Source organism: Cannabis sativa, chromosome 2 (assembly GCF_029168945.1).
Source record: "Cannabis sativa cultivar Pink pepper isolate KNU-18-1 chromosome 2, ASM2916894v1, whole genome shotgun sequence".
NCBI lineage: Eukaryota > Viridiplantae > Streptophyta > Magnoliopsida > Rosales > Cannabaceae > Cannabis > Cannabis sativa.
The window spans coordinates 15383339-15393402 of NC_083602.1; the positions used below are offsets into that span (position 1 = coordinate 15383339).

At 35.4% G+C, this 10064-nt stretch overlaps 1 long non-coding RNA gene across 1 annotated transcript; it reads right to left on the bottom strand.

The window, feature by feature from the left end:
• Nucleotides 1-1543: 1543 nt before the first annotated feature.
• Nucleotides 1544-2582, bottom strand: LOC133033922 (uncharacterized). Its single transcript, XR_009685940.1, has 2 exons — nucleotides 2044-2582; nucleotides 1544-1784 (listed from the first exon to the last, which is right to left on the bottom strand). It is a non-coding gene; the product is annotated as an uncharacterized LOC133033922 (long non-coding RNA).
• Nucleotides 2583-10064: the final 7482 nt, after the last annotated feature.

Here is a 10064-nt window from a genome sequence, read left to right on the forward strand (position 1 = left end):
GTCGTCGCTGTTCCACCCTTCGACTTGATCTTAAGGATGGGCGCGGACTTCAAAAAAGTCATCTCTGTGAGGATAAATAAAAGATAAGTATAAATAAAACTCAAGGCGTCAGTTTATAACAAGAGATAAACTACCTGAGACTGGTCGAGAAGTTTGCTTGGAGAGGCGTTTGTCTATCCGCTCTTGTTGTCTCTCAGACGGTTCTTTGTATACTGGCTCCCTCTGAAGACTTGCGTTCTCTGGAATCAGCTGGTGTTCTCGCAGCTTCGCAGTTGTACACAGTAATCGCCAGTCGTGATCTTGTACCGGAAGGCTCCCGAGGATTTCAGCTGTCTCTCTGCGAGTCGCGTCAAGTGCCGGTCTATCTGCGAGAACAAGGAAAAGCGAGTTAGCATAAAATCTCAAAATAAATCAGAAAATGCCCAAGTTAAAAAACACGCGACGTACTAGGTCTGCGATTAAAGTCAGTTCTAATCCCAGGGACTTTAAAGACGTAGAACCACTTTGATTTCCAGTCCCCCATATTCGACACCATTCATTCTACTCCATTAATTTCAGAAGTCGCCCATTTGCTGAACCAGTAGAAACCGTTATGAAGGCCTACGCTCTTTATATCGTAGAAATATCTGAACTCTTCTACTGAGGGAGCCCTATGGACATACTCCATATACATCGCGTAAAAGGTTAGGGCAGTGCGATAACTGTTTGGGGTTAGTTGGAAAGGTGATACATCGTACCGTTTGAGAATGGCTGCGATGAAGGGATGGAAGGGGACTGATACCCCACATCAGAGAATGGGTATTGAGACTACCACATCCTCTGTGGGAATAATCGCAGGGTTGGTAAAAGGGAGATGCGCCCTTTGGGTTGGTTTAGGTCGCTGAAACGCAAGTCGCAGCAGATTTAACCTCGTAAAGGTAATGAAGTCTGATTTGGTAACCCTCGAAATCAGATCTTCGCACGCAAAGGGCTCGTTCAGCTGGGTATCGTCGACCGAATCTGTCCCACTCCCTTCCGCCTCTTCTTCATCCTTGCCTGATTCGCGAGCTGGGGCCGTCCAGTCATCGTCCATCTCCTCGACTTCGACGTCAGGAGCATGCCTCGAGTGAATAAGGTAGTCGCGGGCCGACACCGTGGACTCACTCTCTCGAATGTCGATGGTCCCAGGTTCGGCAAGTTCCTGCACCATTCTTTCGATGTCTACAGAAGACATCGGGCCTAGCTCTATTGGTGCGGCCTCTTCTTCTGAAATCGAGGTTGGGAGAAAGCTGTTTTCCTCCTGGTCATCGTCGCCATCGAATGCATGGCCTCCCGAGCCTAGCTGTTGGCTATCCGACAAGTCGCTCATCTGAAAGATAGAAGATCTTTTCAGCGCGATGAATGTGTGAAAAACAAAAATAAGTGATCTCACCCGCATTAAAACTATAGAATCTGTAACGCCCTAATCTATAGGGACGCCACGTGTGTGATTTTATAAACTAGTTTAATACTAATATAATTAATTAATATTAAAAACTGTGATAATATTAAAAACTTCACTAAATTAAAACACTAAAAACGGACATTATAACGGCATAAAAAGTGTGTTCCGGGAATCCCTGTTATAAAAAGTTTTGCTAAAGAAATATATACGACAACCATTTAAACAAAAAATCAAAATACACAGCAGATACAGCCAGTCCAAAACAACTCCTGGCAACTCGGCACGCAGGCCAGTGAGGTCAATGTACATTGCTGGAGAAGACTGCCACCTCATGGTTGATCTAGCTTTTCTTTGCCTTTACCTGAACGACATAGCACCCGTGAGTCACAAGGACTCAGCAAGAAAAGTAATAATAACAATCATATAGTTTATTATTTGAATATTGTCATTTATACACAATAAGAATCAAACCATCACACTTTATTCATAAGATGAAATTTAAATCACTACTGGCATCTGCCACGAATAAACATTAGTATACGGATATTTGGTAATACAAAACCATTATACCAATAATGGAATTCATATTCATTTAATCATATAAATAATATATATGTTACCTCATAAAGCAACCATCTTCATGACATCATGTTGCCTAATCAGGCAAGTCGATGCTTTAATCTGACGATCTTGTATTGTACCGCCTAATCAGGCAAGCCCGTGCCATAGCCTGGCACCCATATGTCGCATAACTGCATCACCTAATCAGGTGAGCCTATGCCAAACACCTGCACTCATATATCATATAATTGCATCACCTAATCAGGTGAGCCCGTGCCACAATCTTGCACCAATATATCGTATCGTCTAATTAGACGAGCTCGTACCTACGCCCGATACTTATCATATCACTGACGCCCGTACTTACGCCCAGTACGTCGCCAGGAAAATCACACCACCTAATCAGGTGAGCCCGTACCTACACTCGGTACTCATCATATATCACTGACGCCCGTACTTACGCCCAGTACGTCGCTAGGAAAATTACATCACCTAATTAGGTGAGCCCATATATCACATGCATAATATTATCACATTATCAATACTCAACGAATCAGTCTTTTCAATATATAACAATATTAACTATATCTCAATATTAATCAATTCATAACAATACTAATTGTATTACATACAACGTACTATACAGTACAATATATTTTTTAATATATAACAATATTAACTATATCTCAATATTAATCAATTCATAATAATACTAATTATATTACATACAACGTACTATGCAGTACAATATACTTTCTTACCTTTAATCTAGGTTCATACAATTCGGCCAACCCAAGTGGAGAACTATTCCCGATGATCTCGGCCCTATGTCACAACAACGATAAACTAATAAGTGTTTATCCCAAAACACTGCTTATATTCACATAAGACAATCTAGGGTTTTCTACCAAACCCCGCGGTATAAATACACTAAAATAAAACTTATATTTTGATTCTAAAGCATACACCATATTGTAGAGCTCGTCGCAAGCTTCGAAACGGTATATAGAATGTCCAAAACGGACACCCGAGTCAAAAGTTATGACAAAAATATGATTTCTGATCTCTTAGGAATTTCTAAAAACTATAAAACTCGAGAATCACAATTTTCGCACTCACCGAAACACTATCAAAACTTATCCAAATCACTCCAAACTTCACAGGGCGCATATATACCATAAATATTACCATCCTTACGTAACAGAAATAAAAATCGACCCTTTAAATGAAAAACGCCATTAACGTTCGGACTAAGCTTTAAAAAGTTCCAAACTCGATTTTCTAACTCAAAATCACTTCAAATTCAACAAGTAAACACATAAACTAGTCCCATATTTGCCAAAGAACAGTTCTACAAAGTCAGAATCTCCATAACCTTTTTAAATCATAAAGCCCCTATATAAAACCAATCGTTTTTAAACTTAAAACGAAATTAAACCATACCTTAAGCTTTCCCTTTTCAAGGATTTGCTATCCTGCTACTACCGGAGCTTAGATCGCTAAGTTTTGGATTGAAAATCGAAAAAAATGGATATAAGATGAGAAAATTTTGTCGAAGGGAGAGAACGAGGGTTTCGTTCCTTTCGTTCGTTCTGTACTGTTATAACTTAAAACTTAATATATATATATTTTTAAACAAAACGAAATCACTGTTTCGTTTTTATATATATATAATAATAATAATAATATAATATTAATAATAATAATAATAATAATAATAATAATAATAATAATAGTAATAATAAAAACTTTATTATTAATAGTTATCTTATTATTTCTTAGCCACTAAGAAATCTCTATTTCTAGGGTATTTGGCCAACTTCGAGTACCCTAAAATATCCCAATATTTTTAAAATCAACTTATCCCAATAATCTCATCAATATTTCTAACTAAAACTATTGTGACATTTTTGGCCTCCAATCGGGTCTCCAGGGTCGCCAAACTTGAAAATATTTTTATTTCACAAATAATTCATATTATATCCACATATTTCAAATAAATCTCCGTAATTAACAAATTACGCTTATTTATCCACTAATCAGGTCTTCAAGGTCACCGAACCTGAAAATATTTTTATTCCACATATAGCTCATATTACATTCACACATTCTATATAAATCTCCGTAATTTATAAATTACGCTTATTTACTCACTTATAGTAAAATTTAAATTTTATGCTGAAATAAATTAGTAGGATCATAATCCCACTTATTACCTGATTAACACATAATATAAATATAAACCCTAATTAATTACCATTAGACTTATCGGGATATTACAACCATCCCCTCCTTATAAAAATTTCGTCCTCGAAATTTATTTAAACAATTTGGGATATTACCCCCATATCTATGATTCTAACTCTCAAATTGTTGTTTCTACCTTGCTGTATATATTTTTACAGCAATTTCTTAACTAGTGGAACTGTCTCATTTTATAGTACCTCATCTTTCTAGTCCAAAACATGGACAAGATATTTTTTCCCATATAATAAATTTGTTTGAACTTGAACATCATCACAGCTCAGAATATGGGTCCAGTCTAATACATATTTTCTCAGCATAGAGACATGAAACACATTATATACTCCGGACAACGCAGGAGTTAAGGCTAGTTGATAGGCTACCTAGCCTAATTACCTCAGTAAACAAGTATCTAATATTTCTCTTGTACCACACTTATTAAGGTACTTAACCTGTGGTACATTTAATTATCACTTTTAAATAAAAACCTCATCAGGGAAGAGATTATTTTAAGATAATCTATCCTTTATTAAATATGCTCACAACATGTTTCTAATATTCCATTGATCTTCTCAGGTTACCCACCTTTCAAGAATAAAACATCATACTATTTTCGCTTTAACCTCCATGGTTCTCAATAACCTTCTTTAATTCTTAATATCATAGCCAAAGATATCAACCTTGGAATTTCACAAGATTAGACTATTCCTTCGTATGAATTCTGTATTCTCATTTATAGTATAAATTTTCTACACTGATAGACAACATATTAACTCTGTATTTCCAACCGTTACTACTCGGTCAAAATCATAACATCCCATAGTACATAATTCATAATTATGTCTTTCTACTCCTTCTATGAGATCTCCTAAGCTGATCTACTGACTTAACTTAGTAACAAGTTAAGTATTCATTTCTGATAGATATTCAATTAGAGCGCTTCTTATTTCCGCCCACTTACTTGTCTCAATACCTGGTAAATTTCTGCTTATTAACACATCCATTCCTCTTGATAATCTCTGGAACGACTATCAATTCTGCATCCTAATATGAATCTTTCTAGCGTACTTTGTCCTCACTCATACGCTTTCCGGGATGACTCACCGAAAGATTTCCTATCTTGAGATTACCCAAGTTAAGTATGCTTAACTCCAAGGTAAGCTCATAGTGGGTTATCAGAAAGTAGATGCTTCTTTGTCGTTCCTAATTGTATTTCTTGCTTTCATTCTTTCATTAATAAAATTCAATTGCCATCACTCCCTTCATTAACCTCTTGCAATTCCTCTTCGGTTTTTGTTCACTTAAACTTAAGGAATTCCCATCTTATTGTTAACTTGAATCTTGTTCGTTTCTACTTATTTTAACTTGCATCAATTTCTCTTGAGCTGACACAACTTTAAAATTTCCCAATCACTTACAGTTAACTACCATTATAAAGTGAATCAATGTAACGTATACAGTAGAGGCAACATTGCTCATACCAAGTACCCACAACTAAACTGGAAATACCCATTTCCCGAATTCTCAACTAATAACATTTAATTAAAGATCATTCCTTGATCCTGAAGTTTTTTTTTTTTTTTGTGTTTGGTAGAAATATTGATAATATTTTCAAGCACATCCAGAAAAATACATACCTCAAGTATATTCTTTATTTTATTGACAACCTTTGGTACAAACTACCATACCAATTTATAGTGAGTCTCCCATTGATGATGCTGATTCATCGATATCTGAGACTCTTAATGTTCTTTTCCATCATTACCACTAAAGTTTCACTCCCTAGTTCATACGATACCACCGCTTCCTTGCAATCATCACTATCTTCATACTTGGTTAACCACTTTAAAACTTATTGTACACTCAATTATATAGCTTTTTGTTTAATAAACAACATACTTTGTGATCCAATATTCACCAATCACTCAAATACATGTCCATTAAATTACATCTCAATTCATAAGTTTTTCCCCATTCTGGGTGAGTATGTCTTTCAATAATTGCTTAATAAAGTAATCATTTCCTAGAATTTCAATGGTCTCCTTATAAATCACATTGACTATCCGAAATAATTATAAAGTACTCTCCATCATTATCGTGTCACCTTAAGTAATTTAGGTAATCTTCTTTACTTTAGTGATACCACTATTCTTCCTAACGCTCTTTTATACATTACCCTAGTAACATCCCCGCTTCAAGTCTCCATTGGGCCCTTACGCTCACAGAATGATGGCTCTTATACATGAGTGCATCACTCTAGCTATTTCCTGGACTGACGATTGGTCCCACGGACCAATCCAAGTGTTTCCAACATGCTTTGCTCCAACTCGCACGCTTCATGGGGAAATTTCCTAAATGAAATCACCCCAAGTCAAAGACACTCAACCATGAAGTTCCCTCATGGTGAGCTACCAAAACAAGATGCTTCTTGCTAACATAGATAGTCCCACGCCTACATAATCTCAAAATTATTACACAATCGTTGTCTTCAATTCACCTAGGTTCCAGACAATACTCATAAATTGCCTTGCCTTTGGTAACGCTAGATCACTTCTATACAAAAGATTTTGTTATTTGAATCAATTAGATCGATGCCTCCATTAACTACTTATGTTCTATATCCCACTAGGGAATATCAACAGTTTAACTCATATTGTCATCTTTCTAATCTGTCTATCCTATTAAATGAATTACCACTAAATAACATACATGCACAGTCCATTCAGATTTCTTGATGTCTCTAACTAAATGTACAATGTTTAATATCAATAACAATTATAATATTGCCCATAAATTCTAGCTTGAGTCGGCCGAAGGACCGATATTCGGGCCCCCTTGAATCATAACCGGCACTTGGGCAGGATCCGTACACTTTTTTTTTTCTTTAACATTAATCTTTCTTAACTGTGGACAGGTTCTTTTCAGATGACCCACTACCCCACAATAAAACAAGATATGGCTCTACATTGGTTCAAATGGCGCCTTTTTACATCTTGAACACTCCGGATAAGGTCACCATCTCTTATATTCACTTTGACGGCTATCATGGTCACCATAGAACCTTTCGTTCTATCTCATAATTTGTGGTTCATTTAGTTTTCGCTTCTTGATCTACTAGTAAGTTGGCTTCATATATTCCACCACATCTAGTGGTAAAACAGGAAGTGTTGGTAATATAAGAATAGACAAAAGATGAGCCTATTGTTCTTTCAAATCTCAGATCTGTTTTCCTTTATTGTCTAATCATATCCTGCATAACAGAATTTACATGTTCCCAGCATTATGGCAATGAAGAATTCTCTTCCTTACCGTTTGCCATGAGCCTGCATGCCTCGCTAATCAGACTATTTAATTGCCCTTACTGCTTAACTTATCACAAATTTAGTCCACATCTTCTAACTATTTAAAACTCAGACGAATATTAATATCATTATGCATATACCATACACATATTCTTATCAAAATTATCAGTATGCTACTTTTCCCAAAATACTTTATAATTGCCTAGGCAGGTAGCCAATAGAAAATAATATAAATACTTACTATATTGTTGGGTTTTATGCCCTAAATAAAACTCATTTCAATATAATCAGATTTACTTATTAATATAGATCAGAAATAACATTTAATGTTGCATGGTTCACATGATTTATTTCATGATTATATGTACATAATGTATAAATTCATCTGAAACCCTTTTCACATACTTGATCCTGTTTATTGTGCCGTCAACACATTGGAAAGTAAACATGACTATGTGAATAAAGTTTCCTAGATTTATCAGACATAGGGTTTTACTAATATGATAATCTACAACAGAGTTTACTTGCATTTGGAGAAGTGCTATGTTCTTTCCAGAGCATTGGTTAAAGTAAAGCTCAGGTTGGATGCATGGAGTATGCATCGGAAGGGACCGATATTGAACTTTGACTTAGATTTAATTAAACTTACCGTAAAATCTATTCAAGTCAATATCGCCAAGTTGATCCTAGATCAAATGATCTTAATCCTGTTATGATTAGGCTCAATCTTGAAAGGCTATTCGTGTTCCTTGAATTGTTAGTTAAGCCTACTTTTAGGTCAGGGTGATACGTACTTTTTGGGAACACGGTAGTGCAATTGAGTGGGAGCGCTAGCATAAACATGGAATCTATAGCTTCTATCTGGCGAATAGTAAGCAAAGGATGATCACCTTCAAGCTTGACCAAACGAAAATAAATGGTGGAGATCTCATTTCACATAAGCTGAAATATCATTTATACGGGGTCAAGTGTTTTAAGGATAAAATACATAGTAGGGTGTTACGGTAATTTAATCCCTTTACTGTGTAGATCATTCATATAGAGGATAATTGATCACATTAGGATTGTAACAATGGATAACTAATGATGTGTCTATATGGTGGAACATATAGAGCATTCTATATACTGAGAGTGCAATTCTAAGTTCTATGCGTGGATTCAACGAAGAATTAATAAGTTAGTGAATTTTAGTCCTAAATTCTTGATCTACTTATTGGAAGCTCGGTTATATAGACCCATGGTCCCCCCACTAGTTGAGATAATATTGCTTGTAAGACTCATGTAATTGGTTTTGATTAATCAATTATAATTCACAAATTAGACTATGTCTATTTGTGAAATTTTCACTAAGTAAGGGCGAAATTGTAAAGAAAGAGTTTATAGGGGCATATTTGTTAATTATGATACTTTGTATGGTTCAATTAATAAATATGATAAATGACAATATTATTTAATAATTATTTATAGTTATTAAATAGTTAGAATTGGCATTTAAATGGTTGAATTAGGAAATTGGCATTTTTGAGAAAATCAGATACAAAAGGTGCTAAAATTGCAAAATTGCAAAAAGCAAGGCCCGATCCACTAAGTGTATGGCCGGCCACCTATGTAGGTATTTTAAGTTGATTTTTTCATTATTTTAATGCCATATAATTCAAATCTAACCCTAGTGGAATGCTATAAATAGATAGTGAAGGCTTCAGGAAAAACACTTCTTCTGATTCTGAAAACCTGAGCTTTCTCTCTCCCTATCTTTAGCTGCCACTTCTTCTTTCTCTTCCCTCTTAATAATTTCGAAATCCTTAGTGTATGAGTAGTGCCCACACACATCAAGTAATACCTCAATCATAGTGAGGAAGATCGTGAAGAAAGATCATCAACAAAGGAGATTCAGCATCAAGGATTCAGAGAAAGAGATCCAGGTTCAGATATTGATAATGCTCTGCTACAGAAAGGAATCAAGGGCTAGATATCTGAACGGAAGGAGTCATATTATTCCGCTGCACCCAATGTAAGGTTTCTTAAACTTTATATGTGTTTATTTCATCGTTTTAGAAAGTTCTTATTTAGGATGTTAATAAACATACTTGTGAGTAGATCTAAGATCCTGGTAAAATAATTTCCAACATATATACCATGAGTCGACCTGTCCTTGCAGCAAATGTACATATTCGACCAGTCTTCAGGACCTTTAAAACCATGGCTGCTCTGATACCAAGTTGTAACGCCCTAATCTATAGGGACGCCACGTGTGTGATTTTATAAACTAGTTTAATACTAATATAATTAATTAATATCAAAAACTGTGATAATATTAAAAACTTCACTAAATTAAAACACTAAAAACGGACATTATAACGGCATAAAAAGTGTGTTCTGGGAATCCCTGTTATAAAAAGTTTTGCTAAAGAAATATATACGACAACCATTTAAACAAAAAATCAAAATACACAGCAGATACAGCCAGTCCAAAACAACTCCTGGCAACTCGGCACGCAGGCCAGTGAGGTCAATATGTACATTGCTGGAGAAGA